Source organism: Dromiciops gliroides, chromosome 2 (genome assembly GCF_019393635.1).
Source record: "Dromiciops gliroides isolate mDroGli1 chromosome 2, mDroGli1.pri, whole genome shotgun sequence".
Classification (NCBI taxonomy): Eukaryota; Metazoa; Chordata; class Mammalia; order Microbiotheria; family Microbiotheriidae; genus Dromiciops; species Dromiciops gliroides.
In genome coordinates this window covers 40,495,258-40,512,462 of record NC_057862.1, presented here as the reverse complement: position 1 = coordinate 40,512,462, position 17,205 = coordinate 40,495,258, and positions in this window count along the sequence as shown.

Sequence of the window (17,205 nt, the reverse complement as noted above, 5' to 3'; positions counted from 1 at the left end):
GTCGAGCAGTGACACTCCTCCGAGGTACCTCCTCTCTGTAGTGTTCCTCAGGGCCAACCCCCCCTCATCTTGTCTTCAGTGAGAAAAGAAGACTTGGTACATCAGAATTCATTTAGACATGAGTGAAGGCCCAGGGCGCTGCCCTTGTCCGACCTAGAGGTTTGTGGATGAGCAAAGAGTCTTTGTACATCACACACTTTCTGGCCCTGCCCCCTTTCCTTCCAGGAGCAGCCTCTTCTTTTGACATAAATGCAGAAGCTGAGATGGTCTTTTCAGAATAGCCCCTCCTTGGCATGAGCGAGATGGCCTCATTGGAGCCACTGGCTTCAGTCGGGGAGGAGCTTTGAAGCCTTGATTTCCTTGACTTTGAAATCAAATGCTAAAGACTAATCTCAGGAAGGAGCCGGAAGGCCGCGGGCGGGGGGCGCGCGCCCCCCCCCCCCCCCCCCCCCCCCCTCCCCCGCACTGTTCCTCTTCAGAGTCTGATGCAGGTTTATCCTACCAGCTACGGGCACAACAAGGAAGGAAATCTGGGGCAGATGGTGCCTTTTTATCCTGGGGAAGAAGATGTTACCTTGGGGAACATGGCCCTGGTTATCCTCTGCTCTTCTTGATCCCACTTGCACTCCACATTTTTGGAGGTTCGGGGTATTTCCCTAGATTTTGATGCATAACATACACAAAATCAATCCACAATTGTGACCAGGAGGTATATGTCAGCATACAGGCTATAGTGGAAATGATCAATGCAATACTAATACACATACAATAATGAGCTCAAGTTCCAAGGCTGCTCCCCTAACCCCCACTTCCTCTTCACCAGGGGGTGTCTAATATCCCTTCTATTTTTTTTTCTTTTCTGCTCTGCTGCCGCCACTGGTCCACACTCCAGACTGGAACCACAAGAGCCACTTGGTTCTGCCATCCTTGAGACCCTTCTATCCTCATCTCCCTCCCTGGCCATTTTCTGCCGGGCCAAAACATGCTTCTCCCCCAGCCCCAAGCCTGAATTTTACTTTTTATCTGCCCTGTTGTTCCACTTATCATGTTTTTGACTTCGCAGACTACAAATTCCTTCCCTCATCACCACTCTCCTATATTAGAATGTAGATTCTATGAGGGAATGGACTATCTTTGTATTTGTATTTCCACTTAGTTAACCTAAGGTTTGCCTTGTAATAAGCTCAGAATAAGTGATTTTCTTCATTCACCTATTCATTCATTGCAAGCTCTGACAGTGGTGTACTAACTGTGTGACCTTGGGCAAGCCACTTCACCTTGGTTTGCCTCAATTCTTCATCTTCAAAATGGCAATAATAATAGCACCTTCCTCAAAGGTTGCTGTGAGGACCAAATGAGAGATAGGATTGTAAAGCCCTTAGCACAATGCTTGCACATAGTAAGCACTGTGTAAATGCCAGCTATTGTTACTGTTATCTAGCAGCCTCATTTAGGAATGCTTATGGGTGTAATGACCACAGTAGTACCTAAAATGCTTCCATGACCTGTTGTTTCTTTGAATGAGCACTCCTTCCATGAATGCTTTTTGGAACTCTGCACACTTAGTAGTTGCTATTGAGAACTTACTCTATGCAAGACAGTGCGTTAGTAGGGGATAGAGAAAGGAAGGCAAAATGAAACAAAAACCAAAAAACAAGTTTGGGGCCCTGGAAGAGTGATGGCCTTCAAGAGTTAGTGACTGGAACATTTATCACCCTCGGTTAATCTGGTGATGATCCTCTCAAGGACTGGTTCTTGGACAATGTAGTGACTCTGGCCCCCTTGCTCTTCTCCCTACAAGACCCTACAACTCCTACCCAAGCATTTTCATTGGCTGTCCCCCATACCTGGAATTCCTTCAACTCCTCCCCCAGCTTCCTCGTTTTTCTTCAAGTTGTAGCTAAAATCCCACCTTCTACAAGAGACCTTTTCCAATCCCCCTTAATGATAGTGTCTTTCTTCTGTCTATATCTTCTGTTTATATCTAGTTGTCTCCCTCATTAGACTGTGAGCTCCTTGAGAACAAGAGGGTTTTGTTTGTTTTTTGCCTTTCTTTTTATCCCTAGTACTTAGAACACTACCTGGTACAGGTACACTAAATAAGTGCTTGTTGACTTGACAATTAGTTAGTCAGTCGGGTATGTAGTCCATCAGTAAGCCTGGAGGCCTACATATCTCCCAGAGGTGGAAAATGGGGCTCACTAAAGGAAAGAAGAATCTTTTAAGGTATTATTCTCTCCTTTGAATCCTTTGTGCTCCTTTGCATTCTTTCTGTGGGGGTGAAATAAAACCCGTTCTGTATACTAATATTCATTGTTACCCTGAGTGCTTATAGGGGAAATCTTGTAATCGTATCTATGGAATTCTTGGCATGAGATAATTCTGAAATTCCGAGTGGTATCCCTGAGTGGGGGGGAAATGAAGCTAAAATGACAAGACTTTTGCAAAGCCCCTCCAAGATTGACCTAGTCCTATAAATTCAGAGGTTGGGGTGATAAACAGATTGGTTAAGTAACTATTAAAGTAAGTACTTTCCTCATGCACTCTACATTCTGGCCAAAGTGGACTTGAAGGAAGGAGATGACCTCTGGTCCCAGCCTTGTGATATGATAACAGTTACTATCTGTGTGCTCTTCCTTGAACCTTGGATTCTTCATGTGTAAAGGGAAAATAATAATAATATTTACATTACCCACCTCATAGGGATGTTGTGAGGAAAGTGCTTTATAAAAACAGTTTATGAATGTGAGTTTCTAGCATTCAAGCACTTTATACTTTTCAAAGTGAATTTCACACCCAGGATTTTATTTTTTCTCCTACATAACAAGTGATATACATGGGTCATCTATTGGAATCAACACTGAAATGGGGAGTTAGGAGACCTGGGTTCTAGCCCCAGAGGAGCTAAGTTATTTGCTGAAGGTCAAAGAGTTAGCTTATTTATGCAAAGGTGGGGCTTGGATTCAAGTCTCCCAAACACTAGGCCTTTCTTGAACTTAAAAAAAATGGGATGTTCCTCAGGATTTCATAGTAAGTTCCCACTATGTGCCAAGCTCAGTGATAGTGCTAAGGATATAGATTGCACCAAAAAGTAGAGCAGACCCTGGCCTAGAGGAACTTACTACTGGGGAAGTCCTTCAGTACACTCAGTACAAGGATTCCGTTCCTTCTCCCCAATCTTCGGCTCCCACATCCTGTTTTCCTGCTCTGACAGGGTTGTGTTCTGGAGTGGAAGTAATCTGAAGGCAGTGTGGAAATCATAAGTAAGGAGAGTTAAACAAACATGCTCGGGCCTAGAGGCTCTCTGACTTTAAGAAGCAAGGAGGGAAAAAAAAAAAATCCATCAGGCTTTTTGGCCTTTGCCTGCTGTCAACTCTCATTAGCTTATGGCTACAGAATAATGAGTTCTGCTTATTCTCTCTTGGGTCAGCCGAACTTGCCCACCGTCTCTTCTTCCTGTCACAGTCTCAGAGGCTGTGCCTCATTAATCTTTCTATCCCTCCATCAATCTTCCCGGAAAGGGAAGATGTTCCCCCTGCCCTTTCCCTGCTCCCCGACTGGGCTCTCTCCTTATCTCAGCATCCTGTCCTGACTGAAGACATCCTTTAAAGAAACACTTTATGTGGGCACCTCCAAATATGAAGCCTGGGAAGTGGGCAGCCCTTTGTCTACAGTCAAGATCACATCAAGGAGAGGGAGCGGCCCTTCCTGGGGATGAGGGAGGGAGAGGGGAACATTCATTGGCACAAAATCAGAGAATCACAAAATTTTGGAGCTGAAAGAGACTTGAGAGGTCAGTTTGCCTAAGCCATGTCTGAGCGGAAAGCCAATTCCCCTTACAACATCTGAGACAAATGGTCCCTTACCAGTCATAGTTAACATTTATATGGGGGCAGCTAGGTGGCACAGTGGATAAAGCACTGGCCCTGGATTCAGGAGAACCTGAGTTCAAATCTGGCCTCAGACATTTGACACTTACTAGCTGTGTGACCCTGAGCAAGTCACTTAACCCTCATTGCTCTGCAAAAACCCAAAAAACAACAACAACCCCCCCCCAAATTTATATGATACTTTTTAATTCCTCCCAGGTGTTATTATTATTATTATTACCTTCATTTTATAGATAAAGACACTGAGACACAGAGCAGTTAAGTTACTTACCCAGGGTCACATAGTTTGAAAGTGCCTGGGGGCAGCTGGGTGGTTCAGTGGATAAAGCACTGTCCCTGAATTCAGGAGGATCTGAGTTCAAATCCAGCCTCAGACATTTGACACTTACTTGTTGAATGACCCTGGGCAAGTCACTTAATACTCATTGTCCCCCCCCCCCCCAAAAAAAAGTGCTGTAAAGAAAGTGTCTGAGGGAGAATTTGAATTCAGGTCTTCTGGACTCCAAGTCCCATACTCTGTCCTCTATGCCGCATATTCTCTAACCTTTACTGGAAAACCTCCATGGATGAGGAACCACTGCCTCCTGAGACACCTCATTTACTTTGGGATAGGCTGAATTATTTGGGCATTTCCCCTCATATCAATGTTACATTCGCCTTTTTGCAAATTCCACCTATTTCTCTGGGACCAAGAGGAACAAATCTAGTCCCTTTTCTATGTCAAAGTCCTTCAAATACTTGAAGACAGCCATCATGCCCTGTCTTCCACTCTACCTTAAGCTTTTTCCCTTTCAGGATAAGCTCATCACTTCTAAACTCACCATTATTCTGCTAACTCAAGCCCAGATGGATCTCACCTCCCTCAGCTTTTCTTCCCTCTGATTAGAGGGATAAGGGTGGAGTAGCAAACTCCTCCCAATACCTTCCTTTATAGAAGGCAGAAACTAGACTCACTCCACTTGGTAGTTGCTGCTCTGAGTGCATCCTGCCCCCCTTCCCTTCCCTTCCCTGCCTCCGTTTGCATCTCTCACCCCATTAGATTGTAAGCTTCTTGAAGACATGGACTGTCTTTCTTTTTATTAATTGTATTCCCAGTGCTTAACACAGTGCCTGGCACATAGTAGGCACTTGATAAATGTTTACTGGATTGGATTCAATCCTCAATCAACAATAAGAATTTATTAAGTGTTCACTATGTTCCATGAACTATGCTAAGTACTGGGATACAAATACAAGCAAAAAGTGTCCTGTGCTCAAGAAGCTTACATTCTAACAGGGAGATACAACCTATAGAAATGAGCTGGAAAGTGGGGGTGAGAGGCAATGGAGGGAAGCTACTGCTGGAAAGTCTGGAGACGAATGAGGGCCGGTGGGCTTGGGGCACCTCCCCCAAATGGGAATCCTGGGAGAAGCCCACCTAAAGGAGGAGGGACTACAAAGAAGAGAGGGATGTTTCAAGTTGAGAAGGATGGTGGCCAAGTTGGAGGAAGGAATCAGAAACAGAGCAGAGAGGAGAGGAATGGCCAACCTACTAGGGAAGGAGCCGTACAAACCTTGTAGGGCATAGGAGAAGAGTAGTATTTAGAAAACAGGAGTCAGGGATGGGAGTCAAAGGGATGGACGGCCAGAAAAAGTTAGTGGGAAACTTTTCAATGTTTCCTAGGTGATGGGACAAGAACTGAGGTTGACTGTCACTGTTTCTGAGTGGAAGCTCCTAGGCTGATCTGAGCCAGGAAGAATATTCTAGTATTTCATATACTAGAATGGGTCTTTGGATCAAGGCTTTTGGGGGATTCTCCGCACTGGCTTCTGCTAGAGAGTTAGGTGGTCATATTCCAGAGACCTCCAGAGAGAAAGGCAACTGCTGTAACAACAAGTCCAGGTAAGTGGAGATAAGAAACTCTCTACTTATACAAAAGCCAAGCTCGGTCTCTCTGAGGAATAACTGTTTGAAATTTTCATACGTTTGAACATCTGATATGCAGAATTTAAAACTCTAGGTAGTAGATAGGAGCGTCTGAATTTGACCTTCAAAAACTATTTTTAAAAATTCCGTTTGAGAGGCTGAGAGGCAAATAGAACAGCAAAGTGGTGTAGTATCCTGTACCTACAAGGTCCCAGAAGATTGATTTCTGCTGCTAGAAAATCAGAGTCATAGGTTCTTATAGATGGAAGGAAACTTAGAGATCGCTGAGGCCAACTCTTTTCAACTCTTTTCAAGTCCCCAACTCTATTCCCTTTTCCTTTCAATGTTGTTGTTGTTCATTCCCCATGGACCAACTGTCTTTTCATGGCAAAGATACTGGAGTGGTTTTCCATTTCCTTCTTCAGTTTTATGCAGGTAGGAGTTAAGTGACTTACCCAGGGTCACACAGCTAGTAAGTGTCTGAGGTAGATTTGAACTCTGGTCTTTCTGATCCCAGGCCCAGTGTTCTATCCACTGTACCACCTAGATGTCCTTACTTTCTTTCTTTTAAAAAAATTAAAATTTTTTTTTCTAATTACATGTAAAGATATTTTTTGAGTTACAATTTTTTCTCCCACTCTTCCTTCTTTCCCCCCTCCTGAGGCCAGCATGCAGTCTAAGTTATACATTAAACATATTAAATATATTTTTACATTAGTCATGTTGAAAAGGAGCAAAACAAAAAGAAAAAAATAAAAGAAAGAATAAACAAGAATAATAACTAAAAAGTGTGATAAAATTATTAATAATAGAATGTTTTGACCCCCACCCCACGCACTGAACCAACCCCCCCCCCCCCATCCCAGGAACTCTGGCTGGTTTTGCAGGGCCAGTCCAGAGTCAGGAGAATTTCAAAGGAAATCTAGATCAACCTTCCTGACTAACTAAAGGAAGTTAATTAACCTAAGCCCACCCTCAAGTCATGCCAATCAATGGACTTGAATGTTACCAGCCAATTAGCTTGGATCAAGGTGAAGTGACCCACCTCTACCTGAGACAGGTTAAAAACCCTCGAGAGGGGTCTTTCACTCTCTTTTTGCATGCTCTTGCCTCTCCCATGCTGCCCTCTGGGTCTTGCTCTCTATCCTAGGTATATAGGGCTTCTAACCATGTGCTCTCACTTTCTCTAACATTTAGCTTGCTTTAATAAATGCTTAATGCCCCAAACTGGTGCAGTAGCCTCTAATTTCTAAATAACAATATATGAGAAGCCCCAGCTAATTTTCCCTAAAACTTGGGACATAGATAAGGCATCCCACACATTTTTAATTGCCACAAAAGCAACAACAAAAGTGAAAATAGTATGCTTCAATCTGCATTCAGATTCCACAGTTCTTTTTCTGGTTGCTGAAGGCATTTTCCACCATTAGTCTTTTGGCATTGTCTTGTATTGCTGAGGAGAGTTAAATCTATCACAGTTGATCATCTCACAATGTTGTTAATACTGTGTACAATGTTCTCTTGGTTCTGCTCATTTCACTCAGCATCAATTTATGTAAGTCCAGATTTTTCTGAAATCCACCTGCTTATCATTTCTTACAGCACAATAGTATTCCATTACATTCATATACCACAACTTGTTCAGCCATACCCCAGTTTATGGACATCCTCTGAATTTCCAATTCTTTGCTAACCCAAAAGAGCAGCTATATGTACATGTAGATCCTTTCCCCTTTTTAATGATTTCTTTGGGATATAGACCTAGTAGTGGTATTGATGGGTCAAAGGCCATGCACAGTTTTAAAGCCTTTTGGGCATGGTTCCAAATTGCTCTTCAGAATGGTTGGATCAGTTCATAGCTCCACCAACAGTGCATTAGTGTTCCAGTTTTCCCACATCTTCTCCAACATTTATCATGTTCATTTTTTGTCATATTGGCCATTTGGATATGTGTGAAGTGGTACTTCAGAGTAGTTTTAATTTGCATTTCTCTAATAAGTAGAGAATGAGAACATTTTTTCATATGGCTGTGGATAGCTTTAATTTCATCATCTGAAAACTGCCTGTTCATATCCTTTGACCATTTCTCAATTGGGGAATGAATTGTATTCTTATATCTTTGATTCAGTTCCCTGTATATTTTAGACATGAGGCCTTTATCAGAAACACTGTCTCTAAAAATTGTTTCCCAGCTTTCTGCTTTCCTTCTAATCTTGCTTGCATTGGTTTCTTGTTTGTGCAGAAACCTTTTAATCTAATGTAGTCAAAATGATCCGCTCTGCATTTCATAATGTTCTCTATGTCATCTTTGGTCATAAATTCTTCCCTGCCCTTACTTTCAATAGCTGATCTCCACTTCTGCTGTACTGAGATCAAGGCCTTAAATATTTTTGGGAGGTGTCTTGGTTTCACTTTTATTTTTTCAAATTTTTATTTATTTTTAATTTATATAACTAATAATAAATAAACAATAAAACAGGTATTTCTATACCATAGTATAATAAAAAAGATCAAACTTAAACTGCAAGTCTATTATGTATAACTTTTTATTCATTTAAAATATATAATAAAGGTCATAATGTACATATATAGATATACATATATATTTATATTTGCTTTTGAGACAGGATAAACTCCATTTTAAAAGTGGGAGTAATTTTATTCATCCCTGTAATGGTTAACATCAGCACTCTGATGCTGCATTGTCTGTCTCTAGTCATAACACAACTAAGGTTAGTTCCCCCTTGAACTTTTCTTTGGTCAACATGGAAGAAAAGAAAAGATTTTGGTACCCGTAGTTTTTGCCCCCTTTTTGATAGTTATCATCCATCATTCTGGTACTGAACAGCTGCGAGCCTTGCTAATAACGAATTCAAGTTGAAGGCTACTCAGAGCAACGAAGAGGGCCCTGGCGGGCATGAGTAGGCTCCAGCATGTCCAAGGGAGAAGCTGTGCAAGAAAAGTAAGGTAGAAGATGCTATTGGACGACCAGGAAAAGAGCCAGATTGGGCATGCGTTGAGACTAAGGGATGACTCATGGATTGCTTTGGATTTCCATTCAACATCAGAGATCATTAGGAATCCCCCCACAAGTGACTCCTGAGTATCTCATGAAGGGGAACCTTTACATCCTAAGGGTGCCCAGTTCACTCTTGGACACATTCAAATGATACAGAAGTTTTTCTGACATCAAGTCTAAATCTTCCTCTCAAAGTTATGTCCTCTAGAGCTAAAGTAGAATAAATCTAATTTCTTCTTCCATATAACAGCCTTTCAAACATTCAAAGGCAGTTATCATTCCTCCAACCCCAAGTCTTTTCTTCTCCAGACTAAATATTTTTCCTTCACTTCATCCACACATAGATTTGACCCAAGGTAAAGGGTTCCCCTTCACTGTCCTGGTCATTCTCCGCTAGCATGTCAATGTCCTTCCTAAAATGTGGTGCCCAGAATTGAACCTGATATTCCATCTATTCATCTACTTACATGAACCTTCTATCCAGCCCTGAGACAGACCATGAAGCAAAACTGGGGAATCTTCCCAGCTTGGCCACATCCTTGGTGAGTGTGTGTGTGTGTGTGTGTGTGTGTGTGTGTGTGTGTGTGTGATAAAATAATGGGATTTGGCAGATGCCCAGGCCCACTTGAAGATTGATTTGGAATTGATTGAATTGGGTGAGACTGAGAGACTGACTGAGAACCTACTTAAGGATGATTAAATTGAGACCACACCTGGCTGGCCCTGAGTGGGGTGTTGTTCTCAGAGGCTGTGGACCAGACATCAACAGGAGATCACACTCAACCAATCAGCTTGAAGGACCTCCCCTTTTGGGGAGGGAGACAGGAAGTAGGATGGTGAAGCTGGCTCCCTGAATTGCCCCTTGTTCATTGGGGACTTCGGTTTGGTGGTAGACGGAAAAAGAGAAGAAAGTAGATTGACTTTTCTGGTGTTACAGGACTCCATGTGTTGTCTTTACTCTTTAGTAAATCCTTAAAAGCCTAAGCTCTTGCTGAATTTATCAGTAAATCTTAGCTAGTTTCCCCCAAAACTTGGGTGGGGGGCAGGTAAGGACCCACATTAGATTTTAAACGTCCTATTTGTATGTGTGTATGTGTGTGTGTGTTTGTGAGTGTGTTGTGTGAGTGAGTGAGTGTGTGAGTGAGTGAGTGAGTGTGTGTGTGTGTGTGTGTGTGTGTGTGTGTGTGTATGTGTGGTGGGAGGGGATAGGGAGAAGGTGGACTCAGATTTTAGGATGAGAGCTGACCTCAGTGCAATTAACAATAAGCCAAGGCTGTTTGTGATTTCACATGAGGAAGAAGGGAAGGATGATGTCACTGGAAGAGAGATGTGTGAGGAGCCATCGAGGCCACAGAACCCTCTCATAGAAGTACTGTACATGCCCACCAGATAAGCCAAAATGGCCTAGGTGACTAAGTTATGGACAGTGGGGCAAGCAGGAACAGGACAAGAGAGAAAACAAACCAGTGCAGAGTCTAGGCTGAGGTCATTAACAAGCAGCAGGTAGGACAGTATCAACACACCAGACCCAGGGGATATCATTGAGATCGAGAATGGGGGCTGGGAGGGGACAAGGACTTCATCTAGCAGCGGGCTTGTCAGGAGCTCTCCCGCCCCAGGGTTTCTGCCCTGTTCCCGTGCTCTGGCACCATTGTTTGAACCCCTGCCTAGCCTGCCTTGAGGGGTCCCCCATGCAACAAACCCAAGACAAGTCTTTTAGACTCGAGCATACGAAAATGAGAGTAAGTTCAAAGAAAAGGGATGAAAACCACCAAGAGAGCAGCTTGTTAAGGGAGATGAAAGTCAGTTTACTTAGCTGGGGAAGAAGCCACTAAGTACAGCCTGGAGATCTCCACAGGAGGCTTAAATGTAGTCCCCAGCAGAGAGCGGGAGGAGACAGGACCCCTGCTCCAGGGTACCAAATAGCTGGATACTGAACTACACTGCAATGCATCTAGAGGCAACATGCAGGCTTTAGAGTCAGGGAGAACTAAGTTCAAATCCTTCCTCTTCCAAATAAAAATTGCCTGGGTGACCCCACTGACTCTTTCTTTAAGACTTTAAGTTGCAGGAACAGTTTGGTAGAGGAAGTTTCCTAATCGATAAAATCATAGATCTGATTCCCTAAAAAAGTATAATATAGGGGGAAGTGCTAGGGACATTGAGTGAGGAAGACCTGAATTCAAATCTGGCCTCTTACACGTACTGGCTGTGTGACCATAGGAGAATCACTGAACCTTGGGGAGCTTCAGTTTCCCCTTCTGTAAAATGGGAATAATAATTAATCACCAACCTCATGGGTCTGATGGGGAGGAAAATAATAGGTAATTTTTAGAGTGCTATAGAAATATTAGCTATTATTAATAATATTTGGGCAGAGGAAGCCCACAGAAAACAAACAGATGCTTAAGTTGTAGGAAGCACTAATGAGAGTGAGGATTAAAAAAAGATGATTTCTCCATGTTTCCCTGGGCTGCCTCACTAGTCAAGAGGTTTTAGAATGAATAAATGAATGAGCATTTATTAAATAGTAATTGTGCACCAAGCATTGTGCTAAGTGCAAATTCAAAAGTAGAAAGGGGGGGCAGCTAGGTGGTGTAGTGGATAAAGCACAGGCCCTGGATTTAGGAGGACCTGAGTTCAAATCCAGCCTCAGACACTTGACACTTACTAGCTGTGTGACCCTGGGCAAGTCACTTAACACCCATTGCCCTGCAAAACAAAACAAAACAAAAATATAAAGATACTTGCTACCCTTAAGAAATTTACATTTGAACTGGTGAAGACAATGTGTTTAGGGAAGTGGTTGCCAGAGGGGAGTATTTTGGTTCGGAAGGTCATAGGGACTTAGAGGCGGGTCATGGAGGAGCAGAGTGACAGACCCTTTCCAGTTCCAAGGGCAGAATTGACATGATTTCGTTTCCAGGACTAGAAATGAGGGATGTGGAGGGAGGGAGGGAGGGATGCCCACACAGGGGCACAGGGGTAGGTAGGGCAGCTGATAAGATGACCAGGCTGTAAGGTAAAGCATGACTGGGGCCACCTAGATACAGTGGGACACAAGACTGACATCAATATGGGGGCGGGGGGAAGGGAGGATAAGGGCTCTGGAGATGAAAGGGTTAAGTTCTCCAGTGAGTTCTCTCTGGTCTGAAGATGCAGAGGCTGGTAAGAAGTTGGCCAGGCTGTGGGCTGCTTGGATGAGATGATCTCTAAAGTCCCTTCCAGCTCTGAATCCAGTCAATTAATCAACAAGCATTGATTAAGCATCTGCTGAAAGGCAAAAGGATATAACTGATAGATAGTTGGCCTTACTTAGACTGGCTGGGTGGCCCTGGGCAAGTCACTTAACCACTGATTACCTCAGGATCCTCACTTGTAAAATGGACATCATAACATCGCCCACCTTCAGGGTAGTTGTGAGGAGATAATATCTGTAAAGGGCTTTGCAAAGGCCTATGTAAGTGCTAGCTATTCATCTCTTGGTATAACTGAGTTCCCCGTCACTATAAGTATTCAGAGACAGACCAAATGGCCTGTTGTCAAGGCAGAAAAGACTGTTGTCAGGGATACTGAAGAGATGTGGGTAGATGGATGTTCCTTGACATCCTTTTCAGTTCTGAGCTTCTGGGATCATTCCACGGTTCCCCGACCCCGATATGCCCACTGTCCCTTATGTCTGAAATCCCACCTTTAGAATTTAACTTCTGGGGGCAGCTGGGTGGTGCAATGGATAAAGCTCTGGCCCTGGAGTCAGGAAGAACTGAGTTCAAATCTTGCTTCAGACACTTGACACTTACTAGCTGTGTGACCCTGGGCAAGTCACTTAACCTCACCGCTTCCCACCCACCCCACCCCCCAAAAAAAAGAAAAAGAAAAAGAAAAAAAGAATTTAACTTATTTGGGTTCAGTGGTGCCTTCTCCAGAATCTAGCTTTGGGAGAGAGAGCTGGCTGGCTGTCACAGACATCTCCAAGTGGGTGGGGCTCCCAGTCCCTTTCCATTTACCCCCAGACTGCAAGCACTTAGGATGACTGGCAGACAAAGCTCTCCTCCTCATACTTTTACTCAAGGCTTCCCTCCCACCTGCGGGTTTTGTGCCCATGCACAACTGGCTGCCTTGTTTCTCAGAAGTCCTTCTGGCAGGTCCAGTCAGCCTCTCAAAGCTATTGTTGTAAAAGGCTACTTTTCTGGACGTTAGTACAATCTGCTCTCATTTCCCGGGGAGCTGACTCACCTCAGAGCCAGCAGTGATCAATTTTGTCCAGCCCATTTCTGGCTGAAACACTTTGACTCGTGTTCCAGTAACTGAGACTGTCTGTGCAGGTCTGGAGACAGACCCCAGCTGTGAGTGTGAGCCAGGCCCCAGGGGACTTCACTGTTTTGATTGTCAACTTCTCAAGCCTTACTGATGGGCAGAGAGGATGAGGCCAACAGAGTCTGCCACCCTGTCCTGCAGCGTGGCTTGGGTGGGGGAAGGCAGAGGAGTCCCATTCACAGCTGAAAAGATCCTTAGAAACCACCTAATGTAACACCCACATTTAACAGATGGGAAAACAGAACTTGAAGCTGACTCCAAATACAGTACCATGGGGCTGTGATAATTGTTGGGCATAGAATGGGGCTTGGTGGTTTATGTCCCATTCTGGGTCATGCCATAGATTGCGGCCGAGCACTCCCTGTAACCCTGCATACGTGTGAGAGGAGCGGGGGCTGATGCTGTATTATGCAATTCTGTCTAATGATGCTCCATCCTTACAATAACCACAGGAGCTGTGTGTTGTTACCCCCATTTTACGGATGAAGTAATGGATGCTCAGAGAGGTTAGGTGATTTGTCCAGGTTCACATAGCCAGGAATGGACTGAAGCAGGATTCAAACTAGTGTCTTTCTGACTCCATGTCTAGCACTCTAGCAACCATGCCACCTCACTGACAATGGAATCAGAGTCGAGTTGAACTGATTCTCCATTTCTTTTCTTTTGAAAGCTGGCATCGCTGTAACAGCGGCATTCTTGAACACAGAAGGAAAGGACTGACATCCTTAGAGGGTCCCAGCTCCACACTCAATGCTCTTTTGATATTCTTTGTTCTACTGTCATTGGGATGAGACACAGGCTGAGACCCAACCCAGCACTGGCTTGGGCTTCATTCCCAAGAGTAAGATTGCCACTCTCTGTGAGAGTGCGCTTTCTGCTCATGATGTAGAATGAACTGCTTGTAGCAAATTATTTCTGGATGCAGATCTGCCGCCACCTGCACAGGGCTGGTTTGGGCCTTGGGTCTCTTCCAATTCACTTTCCTGAACATTTCCAACCTGTAGAATTTCCTTACAGAGACAAAAATAACAAATTGAGCAAGGGAGAGATTTTGGGGAATGCAGGGGGGCAATTTAGTGGCTCAGTAGAAAGTGATTTGAAGTTACTTGTGGAGAAAGTGAGTCAACCCAGCTCTGGAATGAAAAAGAAATCAGAATTTACTTTTCCAATACACACACTCTTGAATGATTCATCAAAGGCCTCCCCCAGCTGCCTGGCTCTGCAGGATGCAGCCCTGATTGAGTGTCTCACACTGCTTCTTTAACGAAAGGATTTATGTGCTCTCAATGATAAATGGTGTTGTCTGGGAAAACTTTACCTAAGCTTTTCAGGGATGAAAAATGTCCCCAGGGTGGTGGTGGGGAGTGTGGCAAGTCCCCTTCATCCTGAGCTTATAGAGATCCTATGGCAGAGGAGTTGTGGACTATGGAATCACGGAACCTATGCATAGGAAGGACTTCAGAATTCATTTCATTTAATCCTTCCCTGGGCAGGAATCCCCTCTACAATCCCCTCTAATTGTCAGGAAGTTTGTCTTTGTATAGAAATGTGGTCTGACTAGGGCAATGGACAATTGGAATTCACAGGCCTCAATATTTTCAGCCTTGCTACTGGCTCTGCTTTGGTCTTAGCTGCTTTGACAATCCAGTGCAATCTAGTGCAATGCAATGCAATGCAATCCAGTCTAATCCCATGCGATTCATCCCAATCCAATTTAGAAAAGCATTTATTAATTCCTGCTAGATGTGATGCTTAGAATATAAAGCAAAAGGAAATAGGCCCTGCTCTCTAGCAATTGACTTGCATCCTTCTGGGAGGGATACAAGATTTGTACAGATAAGGAAATACAAGATAATTTGAGGAAGAAAGTACTACCAGCTAGTAAGATCAGAAGATGAGTTTTTGCCAAGTTCTGTGTGGCTTCTCCTTCTCCCACCTTCCTCCCAAGGAATTTCTCATAGGTTTTAACAGGTCCCACAATGAAATACTGGTAGTAATTGTTGAAAGCTAGCTAGCGTGATGAGCTTCTCAAGTTGATGGGGCTTCCCTAGTTAAAGCAGCACCCACACGGTGGTAGTTCGTCCTCATTCCTTTGCTAGCCTATGATATGTTTGAAGAATTACCTTGACTTCTGTTGGAAGAAAATCCCCCCGCTCTAACTTCATGTAGAAATTACTGTGTGGACAGCTAGGTTGGGAAAATGACAACTGTCTATTTGTGTGTGGTGGAATTTAGAGAAGAGATGCAGTTCTACTCTACAGAAATCACTATCTCTAGCGTATCAGGTCCTAGAAAGTTGTAGCCATTGACTTGGCAGACTGGAGTGAGGGGATAGTATGATATAAACAGCCTGAAAATATATTCAAGTTGAGTTTTCTATTTCTAGAACATAGTTTTCTATTTGCCCCTCTGCCCCTGGCATTGTGGCTAGAGAGTCAAACTCATAATTTGAGACCTGGGTTCGTGTCTAGCCTCTGACCCCTACTTGCTGTGGGTAAGGAAGAGGAAAGTACAAAGAATTTACTAGTGGAGCAGGAAGAAGGTGGGGGTATCATTTGCTATTTCTCATGATTTGAGGGCATGAGAGGAAGAGGATACAAGCATGGAGGAAGGAGGAAGGGGGATGGATGTCAGATGAATCTCACTATTGTCTGAAGTGAACAAAGGAAGGTTGAACACTCACACAGAGATTAGTGTAGAAATACATCACACTTAATGGGGAGACAAGCTGAATAGGAGGTTGGGGTTAAGAGGGATGATGATGCTAGAGATGGAATAATCAGAAACAAAACAAACTGATTCTCAAGGGAAGATTAAGAGGAGCCGGGGAACAAAGAACTAGAATATGAGGGGAAGCCTTAGATGGCCTCTTAGACAATTGGGGAATGGCAGAACAAACTGTGGCTTATGAATACTGTAAGAACTGATGAGAAGGGGATCTCCAAATCCAGAGAAAAAAAGAACAAAAAAAGAACTGTGGAGTATAGATGCTGATTGAACCATACTATTTCTTTTGCTTTTGGTGCTGTTGTTTTTCTATTTTGAGGTTTTTCCTCATTGCTCTGATTCTTCTCTTATAATATGCAGAAATACATTAAATGTTATTATGTATATATATAACCTATATCAGATTACCTGCTGTCTAGGGGAGGGGGGGAGGGAGGGGAGGGAGGGAGAAAAATCTGAACTTGGAAAGCTTGTAAAAACAAATGTTGAGAACTATTTTTACTTGTAACTGGAAAAAAATAAAATACTTTTATCAGAAAAAAAAAGAACTGATGAGACAATTTCAGGGAATGCCGGGTAGTATGAACTGACATACAGTGTGGTGAGCAGAACCAGGAGAACATTTTATACAGGGGCATTAACACGGTGAAGAACAAAACAACCTTGAAAGGTTTAAGAACTCTGATCAAAGAAATGACTAAGTTTCCAGAGGACCAAGGACATGTTACTTATCCACTGAGAGAGAAATGATGAGCATGAGGTGAAGAAAAGACATACATTTTTGGACATGGCTGCTGTGACGGTTTGTTCTGCTTGAGTATGTTTCTTTGTTACAAGAGTTTTCCCCTTCTCTTTCTGTCTCTCAATTTTTATTTTGGAGGAGGTTAACAGTTATCACACCCAAAACAAGAGGCCCTTTGCAACATTTAAAAATATGCATAGGAAAGAATAGGGGGAATTCAGAAGAAAGTAAAGAAAAGCAGGCCAATTTTGAAAATAAAAGGTACAATTTATTATATACCTTTAAAACAGTAAAGTGTTATAAAATGGAGATTCTTTGTTTCATAGAGAACTTCTTTTTTTGTTTTCCTGTGTGTATGGAAATGCTCTTTTTTTGTGTGTTTTTTTAAAAAATACCAGCTCTGGCAACAAAACCCAATAAAGAAATTAGCAAGATAAGCAAAGGCAAAGAAGAAATAAAACGACTGCTTTTGGCAGATGATATGATGGTTTACTTTAGAACGCTCTAGAGATTCAACCAAAAATTAATAGAAACAATAACTAAATGACTAGTGGGATTTAAAATAAATCCACCAAGAATCATCAGTCTTTTTGTTCATTAAACC